The 15,710-nt window shown below is 41.9% G+C and overlaps 1 long non-coding RNA gene across 1 annotated transcript in view; it reads right to left on the reverse strand.

Moving 5' to 3' along the window:
- LOC115943563 (uncharacterized) overlaps positions 1–8,685 on the reverse strand; it is a 79,200-nt gene extending 70,515 nt beyond the window's left edge. The window contains exon 1 of the long non-coding RNA XR_014144208.1: positions 7,154–8,685. This is a non-coding gene — a long non-coding RNA (uncharacterized LOC115943563). The remainder of the gene's footprint in view (positions 1–7,153) is intronic.
- Between the last annotated feature and the right edge of the window lie 7,025 nt (positions 8,686–15,710).

Here is a 15,710-nt window from a genome sequence, read left to right on the forward strand (position 1 = left end):
AGTTTTGTGTGTGGTTGGTTTGTTTTAGCTGGGTATGGGGGAGACCAGAACATCAAGATGTTTTAAAATGTCAAGATTCACCAATGCTCAGAGCCCTGGGCACAACTAGAGGTCTCCCAGAAGAAGTATCTCTGAATAACACGGGAAGATGACAATTACAAGATTAGGGATACATTTCTTCTCTTTCTTCCCTACCCCCCCCATTTTTTTTTTAATTGTAGAAGCACACATATAACAAAATTAACCATTTTAACCGTTTTTAAGTGTACAGGTCAGGGGCATTAAGTGTATCCACATTGTCATGAAAAATCATCACCATCTTTCTTTTTTTCTTTTTTTTATAAGATTTTATTTATTTGACAGAGAGACAGCAAGAGAGGGAACACAAGCAGGGGGAGTAGGAGAGGGAGAACAGGCTTCCTGCGGAGCAGGGAGCCCGATGCAGGGCTCGATCTCAGGACCCTGAAATCATGACCTGAGCATTGACCAAAGGCAGACACTTAAGGACTGAGCCACCCAGGTGCCCCATCATCACCATCTTTCTTATATAAGCCTTTTCAAATAACTGTCTCAGGAGCAGGTGAAAGATTTTCATATTCTGCATTATATAACAAAATTACATCAATAGCAACCCGCCCAAATTCCTGGGAGCCAAAGCTGCCCTTAGTTTTTTTCAAGTTACCCCAAGACTTTAATGGGCATAATTACCAAAAAGGTCAATGTAAATATTACTGAAAACTAGAGAGAAATAGAAAACACAGACAAACATCAAAAAATAGTCAGAGCAAATTTGGCAAACGATTTTTAAAACTATTCCAAATGAAAAAAAAAAAAAAACCTATTCCAAATAAAGCTAAAGATAACTTCCGGTAATTTTAAATCATTACCAAGAAAGTTTCAGTGCAATGAAGTTTGTTTTCATTACCCCAAGTTTACTTTATAACTCTGTATGTTACGAGTACTTCACAACAAATAATTTTGCACAATAGATGTTTCCCCCTCTCATCTTCGTCCACTTAAGTTGTCCTCTACAAGATTCTATGTTCCTAGTATCTGCATGCCAGATAAATGGAACGAGGCAGCTGAGGCATTGTAACCAAACTCTTTACATCTCCACTGGTCTGCCGGCAAGGAGTATTATCACTTGAATCATATTCCTTTTCCTCTCCCTGTAATAGTTTTTTAATTTGTAAATCATCTCTTAAATACATACACAGAAGTTCAGGAAAAGACGCTGGGAGAGAGTACCGTCTGCATGATACAAATGTATGGTGCAGTCCACCTCTACTCAGAATGTCAGATAATAGAGCACCTCAGAGTGAAGACTTGCAGTCATGCAGGCTTAGTTCCCATGCGGGTTTCTGCACGCAGGAACTGCACAACTTGGGTAAGACACTGAACCTCTGAGCTTCAGCTCCAGCCACTGTAAGATGCGGAGCAACAGCAGGACTGGCTTCACATGCCATTCGTGAAGATTCAATGCAATAAATGAATAAAAGACACTAAGTTCTGTGCCTCCCACAACGTTAAATGAGTAACGATAAGCAACACTTATTACTATTATTTTCATGTAACAGAAAGAAAAACAATGGCAGCAAAAACAAAGATGAATCATCACTCCTGAAGTGGTGAAAATAAATTTTAAATTGAAGATAAGTTTTTCCTTCACTAACAAACTTTGGTGGGGGTGAGGGGAACTCTGCCTAAGAATTCAAAGCTTTTACCAGTTCTTTGTATCACATATCCTAAGGGCCAGGGATTTCTCCTTTTGTACAGAATAACCCAATGAAAGGTGAGGCCAGGAGCTCAACCACATGGGGAGACTGAAATGAATCTAAATTATGTAATAAAAGAGCAGGAATTTGGGGAGTTGTCCCTGGGTAGCCCCAAGGTTTCAGGAACTCTGGAAACTTGGAAAAGAGCAGTGATGAGCTCTCCAGCTATGAAGAGAAGCAGACAATATTTAAACAGTTTAAGACCCACAAGCAGGCTATGGCAGTAAAAAGTGATCCAGGATGGAAAGTGGTTAATAAACGGTTTGTGAAAAAATCATTGCTGATGTTGAAGTTGTTCCTTATTCTGAGCTGCGATTACCCTATTTTCCTAACAGTCTGTCGTGCCCAGGACTTTGTCAGTGGTGATATGGGCAATGAAGAAGCAGGGGCTGGGTCACAGGTAGAGTGCTGTGGGCTGGGAAAGGGGCAGGAGCCCGAGGAGAGGAGGCCGGTGAGAGGAGCATGGAACTGAAGAGCTAGTGTGAGTTAACAGCAAGAAAGTCAGAGATAATGTGGGCACCCTCCATTCCCGATGCTGTCTGCTCCTCCAGCCTCCTTGGGTTTTGAGGACCCTTCAAGACCCCCTGTTCAATTTCTGGACATTAGCATTCCTCCAGAGTTTGGGCTTGTCTCATTCATTTATTTTCAACAGCTCTTTCACCCTTGTCTTGGATGTAGACTTTCTGCTCCAGCCACCGACCCTGTCACTGCTCCTTCTCATGCCCACAACCATGAAGGCCACAACCCAGCCTCCAAGAAATAGTGGGGATTTTGGCAATAATAATAATACCAACTGCTAGGTTCCCATGATAATCAGAGGAGATCATTCTACAAAAGTTCTATATAAAAATAAGGTAATAGAACATGATTTTGGGGGGTGCCTGGGTGGCTCAGTCGGTTAAGCATCTGCGTTTGGCTCATGTCATGATCCCAGCATCCTGGGATAGAGTCCCGCATCGGGCATCCTGCTCAGCAGGGAGTCTGCTTCTCCCTCTGCCCTTTCCCACCCCCCTGCACGCTCTCTCTCTCAAATAAATAAAGTCTTTAAAAAATAATTTAAAAAAGAACATGATTTTGTATTAGTAGTCACAGAAAGATGCCTAAATAACCCATGTCATGGTATTAAATTCTCTCCAGCTTGAATTTTTTTTAATAAATGTTATGCCTATCTATATATTGTGCTTTCAATTGCTATTTCTCTTGTGATGACTTTGGGATCAGCCCCAAACATGCAAGCAAAAACATTGTCTTATTTACAAATCTATCTGCCTGTAGAAGCAAATAGATGCAAACATAAGAACAGCACACTTTAAAATGTTATTGCGACTATGGAGTACTGCAGATGTTTAAAATATGAAAAATTGGTGGTAAACTTCATTTAAGTTACTCCCATAGTTGAGGATAACTCCCAAAGTACATCTACGAGTTAGTTTCAAATTCCCTGCATATTTACAACATGTAGACTTGGCTCTACAGGGCTCCTGAGAGGTTTCAAACTCTCTCCCTGGAGTCCCATTGGCCCGAGGGCCTCACAGAGGCTGTCCTCTCTCCCCAGGGGGAGGCAAGACAATTCAAATGCCTGGACACATGCACTTTGCCTCAGCGACCTTTCTCTTCCCAAGGTTTGCACTGACCTATGCGACACTCCTTTTCCTCCCCTTTCTTTTCCCAACCTCCACCTCACCTCTTTTATAATTATTCTCCCCAGAGGGAAATCGGAGGGGGAGATGAACCATGAGAGACGATGGACTCTAAAAAACAAACTGAAGGTTCTAGAGGGGAGGGGGGTGCTAGGATGGGTTAGCCTGGCAATGGGTATTAAAGAGGGCACGTTCTGCATGGAGCACTGGGTGTTACGCACAAACAATGAATCATGGAACACTACATCAAAAACTTATGATGTAATGTATGGTGATTAACATAACAATAAAAAATTTTTTTAAAAATTATTCTCCCCAGAAACCTCTTTAAGCTCTCAGCACCTTAACCAAGACCTAAGTTCTACTAGGTTGTTCCAGGTGCCAATCAATTTGCTAGCTGTAAGTGAACAACTGAGGTTTGTATAAAGTTGATGTACTGAGGTACTGTAAAGAAGAAACAGAATTCTACCAACCATCAAAAGTTAAATCATTATTTTAAAACTGACAAGGAATTTAGTATTAAATTCATTACTGGAACAAGAAATAGTCAACATGGCAATTGCAGACGGAAACTGCAAGCACTTTATGTGAAGTATATTCTTCTGGACTCTAGTTAGCCAGCTTCTTTAAAGCTGTCTTTCATATCCAAACACTGTCCTATCCGTCAGTTACACTCACTTGCTGGCTCAGTCACAAAAGCTCCCTGTCATCTCTGGACAGGATTTTGACAGCTTCCAGAACATCAGTTCTGTCACTAACACTTATTTCTCTTCAACCTACATAAGATTATATTAATTTAACCAGGCTAGAGACATTCTCTTTCTGTTAAGATCAACCTTGAGGCCAGACCTGTCCTCACTCTGAGTTTTCCTGCAGGGTCCTTTTCAAGGGCTCTCCCTCTCGCTTCCTCCCAGTTGCCTTAGTCAGTGACTCAGTTTGTGGGAGCCATGCTCAAGAACACGAAGATGTTTTCCTCGGTTGACACTCCATTAACTTTGGAGGTGAATTACTTTAGAGGTGTGTTTCTGCTAAAAATTATAACTGGCACATTCAGGTCAATTATCCCCCCTCTATCTATCCTGACATATTTCCCTCTCAGGCAGTAAGAACTGCCACCTCTCTCAGAATACCCACTTCTCAGAAAATATCTCAGCCAGGGGACTGCCTGGGCTGCTCAGGTGGGGGAGCATTCCAAGCTATCTCCTCAAAGAACCCGCCACATACTTTGCTTTTCTTTCGCACCTTTCTCACATACATCATAAAAACTCATAAGACACTCAAGGTATATCATGGTTCTTTTCTACACACAAGAGACTACAGGACTTCTCATTGATTTACATAGAAATAACATGAATGTGTTAGTATTTGCTGTCTACTTCCACCAACACAATTACGAGAGGAAAAAAGAGAATAAAATACAGATGCTCAATATATCAATTGCTTTCCCATGTTTTTTCCCACTGCTTCCTCTCCTTTCTCCTGGAGTCCAACCAAATCACATTCTCAGATTTTCTCACCAGGCTGGTGTATTAGTAATATTGCAGTAAGCTGTTTACCACAGAGACTCCCAAATACAACAATATAGAAGATATTTTTTTCACTCTCATGACAACCTGAAGAGATAGACAATTCTGGGGGTTGATAACTCTGCTCCATGAAATCATCCAGGTACCCACATTCCTTCTCTATTCTTGTCCCTCTATGTCCAAGGGTGTTGCCTTCATCCCCATTTTTAGAGCTGACTAACCACACCAGTCTGCAAGAAGGAGAAAGTAGACTAGTACATGTGACTTCTGCTCCTATCCCCTTCGCCAGAGGTTGGGGAATGTAGTCCCTAGTTGCATAGCCATGTGCCCACTGAAATTTGGGGATTCTTCAACTGAAGGAAGAACTGAAGGAGAGAATGGATATGGGATGGGGGTCAATTAGCAGTAGTCTGTGCCACATCCAGTTCAGATTTAGGCTTAGAGAATGCCAGGTTCACCCAGTCTGGGCACAAGGACTGTAACATTTCTCCTACCAGATCCTTGAGAAGCCTCTGCTACTGGTACAGTGCTAATACTGTCTGCAGGAATCTTTTTTTTTTTTTTAAGATTTTGTTTGTTTATTTATTTATTTATTTATTTATTTGAGAGAGAGGGAGAGCGAGAGAGAGCACCAGTCGGGGGGTTGGGGGGGCAGAGAGAAAGGGAGAAGCAGACTCCCTGCTAAGCAGGGCACCGGATGCGGGGCTCAATCCCAGAGCCCTGGGATCAAGATCTGAGGCGAAGGCAGATGCTTAACTGCGCCCCCCAGGCGTCCCTGGAATCTTTTTAAGTCTCAAGCCTTGTGCTAAATAATTTACATACACTAACTCATTTAACCCTCACAGAAGAGATACGAAGTGGATCCTATCGTTCCCATTTTAGAGATAAGAACTTAATTCAGAGGAGTAAAGCAACTTTCCCAAGCTCAGACAGCTACCCGGCAGTCAGGAGGGCAGGGGAGCGTGAGGTGGTCACATGACTTGTAGGTGAATTGGAAGTACACTAGGCCATTATGCAAAGCTCTGAGCTTACAGATGAGACTGAAAGCTAGTCTTCCATGAGGAGCTCGAGTGGAGACAGGGAACCAGACGGAGGGCAGAAGGCTGTTCAGATAGGATGACGCGTGTTGCCAGAGTTAAGTAGCTGAGCCATGGCCTATGCGAAGAGTTTGTTCTCCCTGGGGCCCACCAAATGCTGAGTGTAGAAGTAACTCACCATTTTCTGTCCCCACTTACTGGAGGGGGAATCTCCCTGCAAAGTGCCATAATCAGTGTCCACGTTTTGGGGCTTGGAAAGGACTCTGTCCATATTTAGTCATTAGCCACATAGGTTGTGTATCACCCTTTCGTCTGAATCTGTCTAGGCTTTGGGAATATAGAGATGAAACTTCTTCTCACAGAACGCAGAGTCTAGCAGGGAAAACAGACATTGCATCCTGTGCTCTTAATAACGTGTAACAAATGTTGTAGTAGGGAAAGTGCGGGCTGGTGAGAGGCACCGCCTGCCTGATGTAATGAGGGAGGTACCATTCCCAACAAGGAGGGAGGGGCCCATTCTGCCTGGAGAAGAACTTCCTACTTCTGACCATAGTACAAAGTATTGCTGCCTTAAGCCGCTTTCGCATGGTTGCAAAGAGATGGCAAAAAGAGTTAAAGAAAAGAATCGGCCTATTGTGGGGTGCCTGGGTGGTGCAGTCGGTTGAGTGGCCAACTCTTGGTTTCAGCTCCAGGGGTGATCTCAAGGTCGTGAGATGGAGCCCCTGTCCGCAATGTGGAGTCGGCTTGGGTTTCTCTCTCCCTCTCCCTCTGCCCCTCCCACTCCCCTCCCCTGCGCTGGCGCTCTCCCCCTCGCCACTCTCTCCCTCTCAAATAAATAAATCCTTAAAAAAACAAGAATCAGCTTATTGTACCATTGACTTTCTTCTCAGATTCTCATTTTCAAATCCTGATCCTTTCATTTTAATCTGATCTTTATCAAGGACTTTTTTTTTCCCCCTGGGGACCCTTGCTCCTGATACAGTAGTTGCCCCTTACCTGCAGGGGATACATTCCAAGACCCCACATCGGATGTCTGAAACAGGAGCTAGTACCAAACCCTATATATACCTATGAGAAAGTTTAATTTATAAATCAGGCACAGTAAGAGATTAACAATAAAACTAACGCAAATTTCCCTTTCCGACTTCACAATTTCAGGGAAGATTTGTTCTTACCGTAGATCTTTGCAGCCGCAGCATACTATTTTCTTTCCTTATCAGGTTGAAAACTTTCACCTTTTCACTTAACGGAAGCATTTTGGGGCTTTTCTCTGGCATATGCTAATTGCCACCCTCACTATTCTGGCGCTTTGGGACCATTATTAAGTAAAATAATACCAGCCCTGCAATACTGGGGCAGGAGATCTGATAACCGAGGCGGGCAGCAGCCTACGCAGTGTGCATGCGCGGGGAAAGGGCTGATTCGCTTCCCGGGCAGGACAGAGCGGACCTCGCGAGATTTCATCGCGCTATTCAGAGCGGCTCGAGGAGTTTAAAACTTACGAATTGTTTAATTCCGGAATTTTCCGTGTCATATTTTCAGACCATGGGGAACTGAAACCGTGGAAAGCAACACCACAGAAGAGGGGGTACTACTGTACTGATGCTTTCATTAATCCTTTCAACTCCACCCATCTGCCTCTCCCACCCCAAAGCTTTTCCCTGGGGCAACCGGTATTTATGACAGACAATATCCTATAAATAACCAGTTGCTACCAAATGTTAGTTACAATCACTACTACTAATGAAAATAAAATGCCAGAATCCTCGTATCATCAGCCCAACTAGCGCACCCCTTGAACCTTTATAGCCCAAAATACCTTTGGCAAACATTCAGAGGATCAGAAACGTATACCATCCTGAAAGAGAATAAAGTGACTGATAACGAACAGTCCTGATGTCATGAGTCGCACAAGCCAAGACTGGAGCTGTTCGGTAAAGAACAGGGAAGGCTGCTCGGCAGGTGTCCCTGCAGTATGAGCCCTCATGATTGATTAGATCCATATTAATTCAGCTCACAGCAACTACAAAGGTAAGTAACCCATTGGCAAGAAATAAGAAAGGCTAAAGAATTAAGAAGTAATGCTGGCTTCTTCAGAAGGGTATGGTCTCCTTTTCTGAGGTACATTACATCCAGGATTGTGTTGCAGTATAAATCACAAACACTTCAATCATTCTCCAAATATTTATTATGTATGCTAGGTACTGAAAATGTCACAGTAACAGGTAGATGCAGTCCTTGCCATATGAATCAATAGACACACAAATAAAGCTGTGATTATAAACTGCTAGAAAGGTTATGGAGAAAGTTAAAAGAGTTTGATGAACATTTTGAGAGGAGAGTAACTAGATTAAGGGGCCAGGGAAAGTATTGTTGAAGAAGATATTTAAACCCCAAATGAATAGGAATAGGCCAGTAAAATGACAGGAGATGAGAATGCCAACAGACACTGAATGCAGAGGGGGATGGGATTTGAAGTGGAAATCAATGCTCCTCTATAAGCAGGGGCAGTGAGGTTACCTGTGTTCTGCAGTAGCCCAGCTTCCCTGGCTGTGGCATGCCAAGAGGATCATAAAATCTCTACCCTTCAACCTAGGTCATTAGACTGTTGGTGTTAAGTTGTTTTCTGTCTTCAGGGTCAAGACAGGACAGAAAAAGTTGCAAACTGAGCTCTGACTGCTAAGGTTATCACTGTGTCAATCCTTGAGCTTTCCAGGTAGAACTAATCATTAGATATTCTGGGTTCGCCTACTTTAACCACACTTCACTGTCTCACTACTGCTGTATTATAATTCCGTCTTTACAATTTTTCTCTCCTTCTAGCTTGTGAGTACATGGAAATCTTACATTTTTATTTATATTACTAGAATCTAGCACACTGCCTGGAAAAGAGTAACTCCTCTATAAATGTATATTAAATAAATACATAAAAAAAGTCAATCAGTCATTAGGTTCTGTAGAATTCTGTTGTAACTTAAGGAGATATGGGTTTACCTACATTACTCATTTTTATGTATAAGTGCCTAAAGATAATAATTGATGAGAAATAGCTTCTTTGCTTTATTGGATGATTCTCAAAATTGTAGTGAAAGAAAAAAAAGAAGTGGAAAAATATGCTGACCCAGACATTAAGTATGCAACTATTTATTTTCTTATGAAAAATGTCAATGCATTAGGAGGGCTAGTTAGATGAAGATACAAAGCCTTCTACATCACTGCCTGACTTCAAAAATGAATGCATCTATCCTCAAAAAAAAAGTCAGCACTGGGTTATTTTGTGCTCTAATTGAAACTGTGATGTTTTCAACTAAAAAAGGTTTATATTCCAAACTAATGCTATATGAATGCAATTATTCTCCAAATGTCCTATTTGGAATCATTACATCTTGCACAACAATGCCAACCACCTAAAGTTGCTGAGAATCTTTTGCCACTGACAATGGCTAGGTATCAAGTGTAATAGGACCAGACGCAGCAAACAAATTAAAATGTGTGTCTTTGTCAAATGACACTGTTTCGAGGAGTGTAAGTGACATGGCAATTAATGTCTGTGAACAGCTGGTTTTAAAGATTAAAGAAAGTGATTATTTTGCCCTGCCAGTGGACCGATCCACCTAAATGTGCTGAGATGCTGGCATTTTAAGATACATTTCCGTGAAATATGGTGGATAAGTTCATGCTGTTTAGAAAAATTTAAGCCAGTCTTACAACAGCAGAAGACCATTTTGAAGTATTTCAAGAGGCAACCCAGAATTGCAATATATGAACCAGGAATTTTATATTGCTATTTATATGGTGAGAGCTGAATTAGAGAGTTATCAATTCAGAAAAGGATTTGATTACAAAGAATGATTCAGATTCTTCCTGGATATGCCTCTTCTTGGATATGCTGCTTCTTTTATTCTCATAATATTGGTCTTTTAAAAAGAAAGGTGAAGGGAAAACATATTTCCATTTTTTGGAGGACTGTCATGAGTTTTAACAGGTATGTTCCTCAAAATGACTGTATGATCAGGAAGTTCCAAGGCCATGAGGACAAAATATTTACAAAGTCCAAGTATCAAATTTTCTTTAAGCCAAAATGTCTCCACTGGCTGATTGGCAGGCATGGTGAGCTCTAATCACCAAACCCATCAACTGTAGAGCCTTGATGTCCCTAAGGGATGTGTCCCGTGACCTTCCAAATCTTAAGAACATTCAGGAACAGTAACACAGAACTAGCAATGGACAGTGTTTGAAGGATATTTTCACAAAGTAACAACACTCATAACTCCAAGAGATTTTCTCCTTGGGTGAGGCCAATTCATTCACATAGCAAATATTTACTGAGGTCTTTCTTTCAGAGCTCAGATACCTCCAAATTAGTTTCACAATGTCCTTGACTCCCATTCACACGTCAACAAATCTACAGGTTGAGGAATTACTTGCACATAGTTGAGCTTCTGACTCTTGATCTCAGCTCAAGTCTTGATCTTGGGGTAGTGCGTCCAGTCCCCAAGTTGGGCTCTGGTCCCGCCTTTTTTTTTTGGAAAAAAAAAAAGTTAAATCTGCTAATGCAAATATTATAGTTTATTAATTACACACATTTATATAAAAATTTTTTAAAGAGAGACACCTGGTGGGGCGCCTAGGTGGCTCAGTCGTTAGGCGTCTGCCTTCAGCTCAGGTCATGATCCCAGAGTCCTGGGATCAAGCCCCACATCGGGCTCCCTGCTCAGGGGGAAGCCTGCTTCTCCCTCTCCCACTCCCCCTGCTTGTGTTCCCTCTCTCGCTATGTCTCTCTCTCTCTGTCAAGTAAATTTATTTATTTATCCCAGGACCCTGGGATCATGACCTGAGCCGAAGGCAGCCGCTTAACCGACTGAGCCACCCAGGCACCCCAATAAATAAAATCTTAAAAAAAAAAAGAGGGACACCTGGGCAGCTCAGTGGGTTAAGCATCTGCCTTCGGCTCTGATCATGGTCCCCACGTCCTGGGATCAGGTCCCACATCAGGCTTCTTGCTCAGCGGGAAGCCTGCTTCTCCCTCTGCCTGCCACTCCCCCCTGCTTATGCTCTCTCTCTCTTTCTCTGACAACTAAATAAATAAAATATATTTTTTTTAATTTTTAAAGAGATGATGACATACTCTAAATTTGCCTGAATTATTCCTTATTTGGGAAAATATGACAAATACATTACCCTGAGGTCAATCAAGACCAAACCTCTGACAGCACATCTTACCTTAATTCCCTTTTTTACCAGGACAGCTGCTTTTTAAAATTTTTTTTTAAAGATTTGTTATTTACTTATTTGAGAGAGAGAGAGCATGAGAGAGAGCAAGAGCATGAGTGAGGGGGAGGGGCAGCGGGAGAGGGGAAGCAGACTCCCCACTGAGCAGGGAGCCCCATGAGGGGCTCCATTCCAGGACCTTGGAATCATGACCTGGGCTGAAGGCAGACGCTTAACCGACTGAGCCACCCAGGTGCCCTATTTTTTTTTTTAAACCAAATAAGTCTTGGGGCACCTGGGTGACTCAGTCAGCTGAGCATCAGGCTCTTAGTTTCAGCTTAGGTTGTGATCTCACAGTCATGAGATTGAGCCCCAAGTCAGGCTCCATGCTTCCAATTCTCTCTCCCTCTGCATCGCCCCCACTTCTCTCCCTCAAATAAATAAATCAATAAAAATTTTTAAACTCAAATAACCTTTGCTTCTCCTCTTTATAGAGACATGTTTATCCCAGTATCTCAGAAGCCCAATAATAAATCCAAAAGCTCTCTCCACCATATCCTCCAGGAGACTTAGGCTTCTTATGGAAATAAGTTTTCTAGTATTTACACAGTTATCTCAGATTTTTTAAGGTACACTTGCCAGTTAGGTCCCACTCATGCTACTTTGTTGCATGAGAAATCTCTAAAAAATGCAAGTAAATAATAAGTCATGTTAAGTATTATGACCTATTTTTTAAGTACTTACGGGAAATGGATTAGTTAGGAATTAGGTCTTTGAGATAAAGTCGTGACCTTGATCATGAGGAAAGTGTTGTAATACCTTGAACAAAAGTAGGAACCAGCACCTGTTTATCATAAGCCTTGCCAGGAAAAGAGAGGCTGTGTCTGAAGTGGCATGAATAGGTAGAGTGAAGACAAGATGGTTCCTGCCCCTTCGTTTCAAGCAAAGGAATTTAGATTTGGTCAGGCAGGTACGCTCTTAAGTAGAAGAATAGCAGACTGGTAATTTTCTGAGGAAATGCATCCTCTTAAAAACTGGAAGAAAACACATCAGAAAGAAACTGAGCTACCATATGTCTCAATAATCTGAACACAAAGTGATAAGAGACAGCATGCGGTCTAGCTGTAGAAGCAATGAAAAAGAACCCAATCCAAGAGGCACTGTGGATAGTGAATACATAGGACCAGAGACTGATCAGACAGGAACCTGAAGCAGAAGCTAGCAACAAAATAGCTCCAAAACGCTAAGCCAAGCACACACTGTGAAATTAGATACAAAAGGAGGTTGAACCAGATAATCTCTAAGGTCCATTCCAACTCTTACTGTTATGATTCCAAAAAAAAAGATGGATGAGAAGCTGGCATTTTTTTAGAAACGTGTCTAGGTCATCAAACTTTCTTCATTCTGAAAGTACCTCCTGGGCACAAGCTACATACCAGGCATGGTCCAAAGCCCTGAAAACACAGTGGTGAACAAGACAGCTCCTTATCGGATTGGGCCCATATTCTAAAGGGGATACATGCAAAAAAGTCATGGAAGGGCTTAAACTGAGATTGAGCTGATCTAGTTTATGTTTTAAGAAGGTCACTTTGCTGTCCTACAGCAAATGAGTCAAACGGGATCAGAGGCTAAAGAGGAAAGACTCCTTCAAAGGCAGGAAGGTGAATGTGTAAAGGGGTTAACGTTAACATCTGAAGATAGGGCTCCTGATTGGACTGGATATGGTGGTGAGGATAATGATGGCATCGTGGATACTGCTATGTTCCTGGTTTAAGTAATCGGGAATATGTGATGCCCTTAACTGTGACATGGAAAGTTGGGGGGGGGGGAATAGAAGTTTAAGGGAAAAGCAAGGCTCTTTAGGAAAACTTTCTTATTAGGGTATTTTTTACTGGCAATGTAAGTAAGAAAAGGTAGGTCGAGTGTCAACTATTAGAGCTGTACTAGTGTTTAGATTTACGGAACTCACCACTCTGAGATGGACATGAATATTTCAGGCTTTGATCTATTGGCTTTTTTAGCATCCAAGTGCAAGTATTAGGGGTTTCAGTGGGCAGGGAGAGAGCAAAGCTTGCAGACTGAAGCTGAGTAGATTCTTTGATATGCAAGCCAGGAAAAAGATTACAAAATATTTACCCATCATCAAGTAGCTTATTAGCACTGTTACACCACAAATCACTGACAGTGAAGAGTCTAGGCAGGGATATTTTTTACCATCTTAGTGCCACAGGCAAGACTCAGAGGCAAACAGAAATGTTTTGGGGGAAAAATTAAATGACTTCCCAGTAGTAAGTGAGGCTGAACGGCAAAGTCAACATCCTGTCCCGTGGCTCAGGTAATAGAAAACCTTTATTTACAATACTGGTCTCTGTTATTTCATTAATTGGTATCTAAAAATCACTGTCTCTACCTTAATCCTTATTTAGAAACATCCAGTCGCAAAATATATTGAGGGCACCCAGAAGCAGCTAATCAATAGCACAGAGCTTCTTTCTGACAGGGAAAATCAGAACTTGGCAGGTAAATGGACTTTCTGTCATGGCTCTCAAATCAATAGGTCAATTGGTTCTGGCTTCAAGTATTCAATATATATTTAACCTAAAAATAATAGACTCTTTTGACCCAGTTCTATGAATCTCTATTAGTAAGCTGTAAGTTATTGGGAAAAGACTTTAATTGACAGGATAATTCAATAGTGAAAAGGCAGGGAATCCCTTTCATATGGGATCTTATAGATCTCTCTGGTTCATTTTTTTTCTCTAAGTCTTAAGGATTCCACCCATATAAGAGCTCTCCAATCTTTCCTCTCCTCTCTTCTTACCCACTCTCATGATTTCACCCTCCAATGCTATTTAATTAATGTAGTCAACATATAGTAATTGAGCAAGCACTATTCTGGGTACTTGGGAACCAAGAAGACAAAACTCCTTGTCCTTAAGGAGTTTACATTCTACTGAGGTAAACACACAAACATGAAACACGATATGTAAATAAGTTATATAGTAATGGTAGCAGGCGTTAAGTGCTATAAAAAAAAAAAAAAGACAAGACTAAGTAAGGTAAGGCGGAATCAATATGGCAGGTAAGAGAGGATATCCAGTCGGGGAGTCCTGGTGGAGAAGGTAAAGTCTGAGCAAAGATGTGGCTGGTGGAGGAGGAGGAGCTCGTGAAGCAGGATCTGTGGGGAAAGCATTCCAGGCAGAGGAAACAGCCAGATCAAGAGCTCATCACCAGGGGCGCCTGCCTGGCTCAGTCATTAAGCATCTGCCTTCAGCTCAGGTCATGATCTGAGGGTCCTGGGATCGAGTCCCGCATTGGGCTCCCTGCTCCACAGGAAGCGTGCTTCTCTCTCTCCCACTCCCCCTGCTTGTATTCTCTCTCTTGCTGTGTCTCTCTCTGTCAAATAAATAAAATTTTTAAAAAAGAGCTCATGGCCAGAAATGTAAGAAGGCTTAGTTGCCTAAAATGGGTGAGTGAGTGGTAGAAGTGAGAATGGGTGCTTTTCCCTTTTCCTCAGCAGGACTCAAGTCAGAAATGTAAGAGTTACCACAGACTTTGCTCCTCCTCCCATGGCCATCCACTCCATCATTGTGTCCTGGGGCTTTTCCCTCAGCAATATCCCTCTGATGTCTCTTCTGACTTATTTTGCCCTGTCATCATTCCTTATAGAGATTACTGAAGTAGGTCTTATCTATCTTCCAATCTACTGGTTTTCCAACTACATTCCTGTGAATTTCAGGAATGCCTCAGAAGTCACTCTGATTGGTCACCTTAGGAAATTGAGGAGAACCCATTTATCACTCGGATGATAAAGATATATCAAAGAATGTTTTCTAAAATGTTAACTGGGGTTATCACTGGGTGATGGGATTTCAAATGATCTTTACTTCTTTTTAGAACTTTTTGTAGTGCTTACTTTTTCTTTGGAAAAGTATGTATTACATTTATAATAAATAATATGATAATTTTATAATAAAAATATTAATAGTAAGCTCCTTCATTTGGTGCAGGTGAGGAGACTTACCCTACTTATTTGCTGACATAGCGGAATACATTGTTGAGTAAAAGTCAATTTATAAAATGATACTGTAACAAAAAGAGAGAGAGAGAGGCAAACCAAGAAACAGACTCTTTTTTTTTTTTAAAGATTTTATTTATTTACTTGACAAAGAGGGACACAGCAAGAGAGGGAACACAAGCAGGGGGAGTGGGAGAGGGAGAAGCAGGCTTCCCGCCGAGCAGGGAGCCCGATGTGGGACTCGATCCCAGGACCCTGGGACCATGACCTGAGCCGAAGGCAGACGCTTAATGACTGAGCCACCCAGGCGCCCCCAGACTCTTAACTATAGCGAACAAACTGATGGTTACGAGAGGGGAGGTGGGTAGGGGGATGGGTGAAATAGGTGATGGGGATTAAGGAGGCACTTGTGATGAGCACCAGGTGTGGTATAGAAGTGTTGAATCACTATATTGTACACCTGAAACTAATATTACACTGTATGTTAACTGGAATTTAAATAA

This window comes from Leptonychotes weddellii, chromosome 4, assembly GCF_054177405.1.
Source record: "Leptonychotes weddellii isolate Sample4059 chromosome 4, ASM5417740v2, whole genome shotgun sequence".
Classification (NCBI taxonomy): Eukaryota; Metazoa; Chordata; class Mammalia; order Carnivora; family Phocidae; genus Leptonychotes; species Leptonychotes weddellii.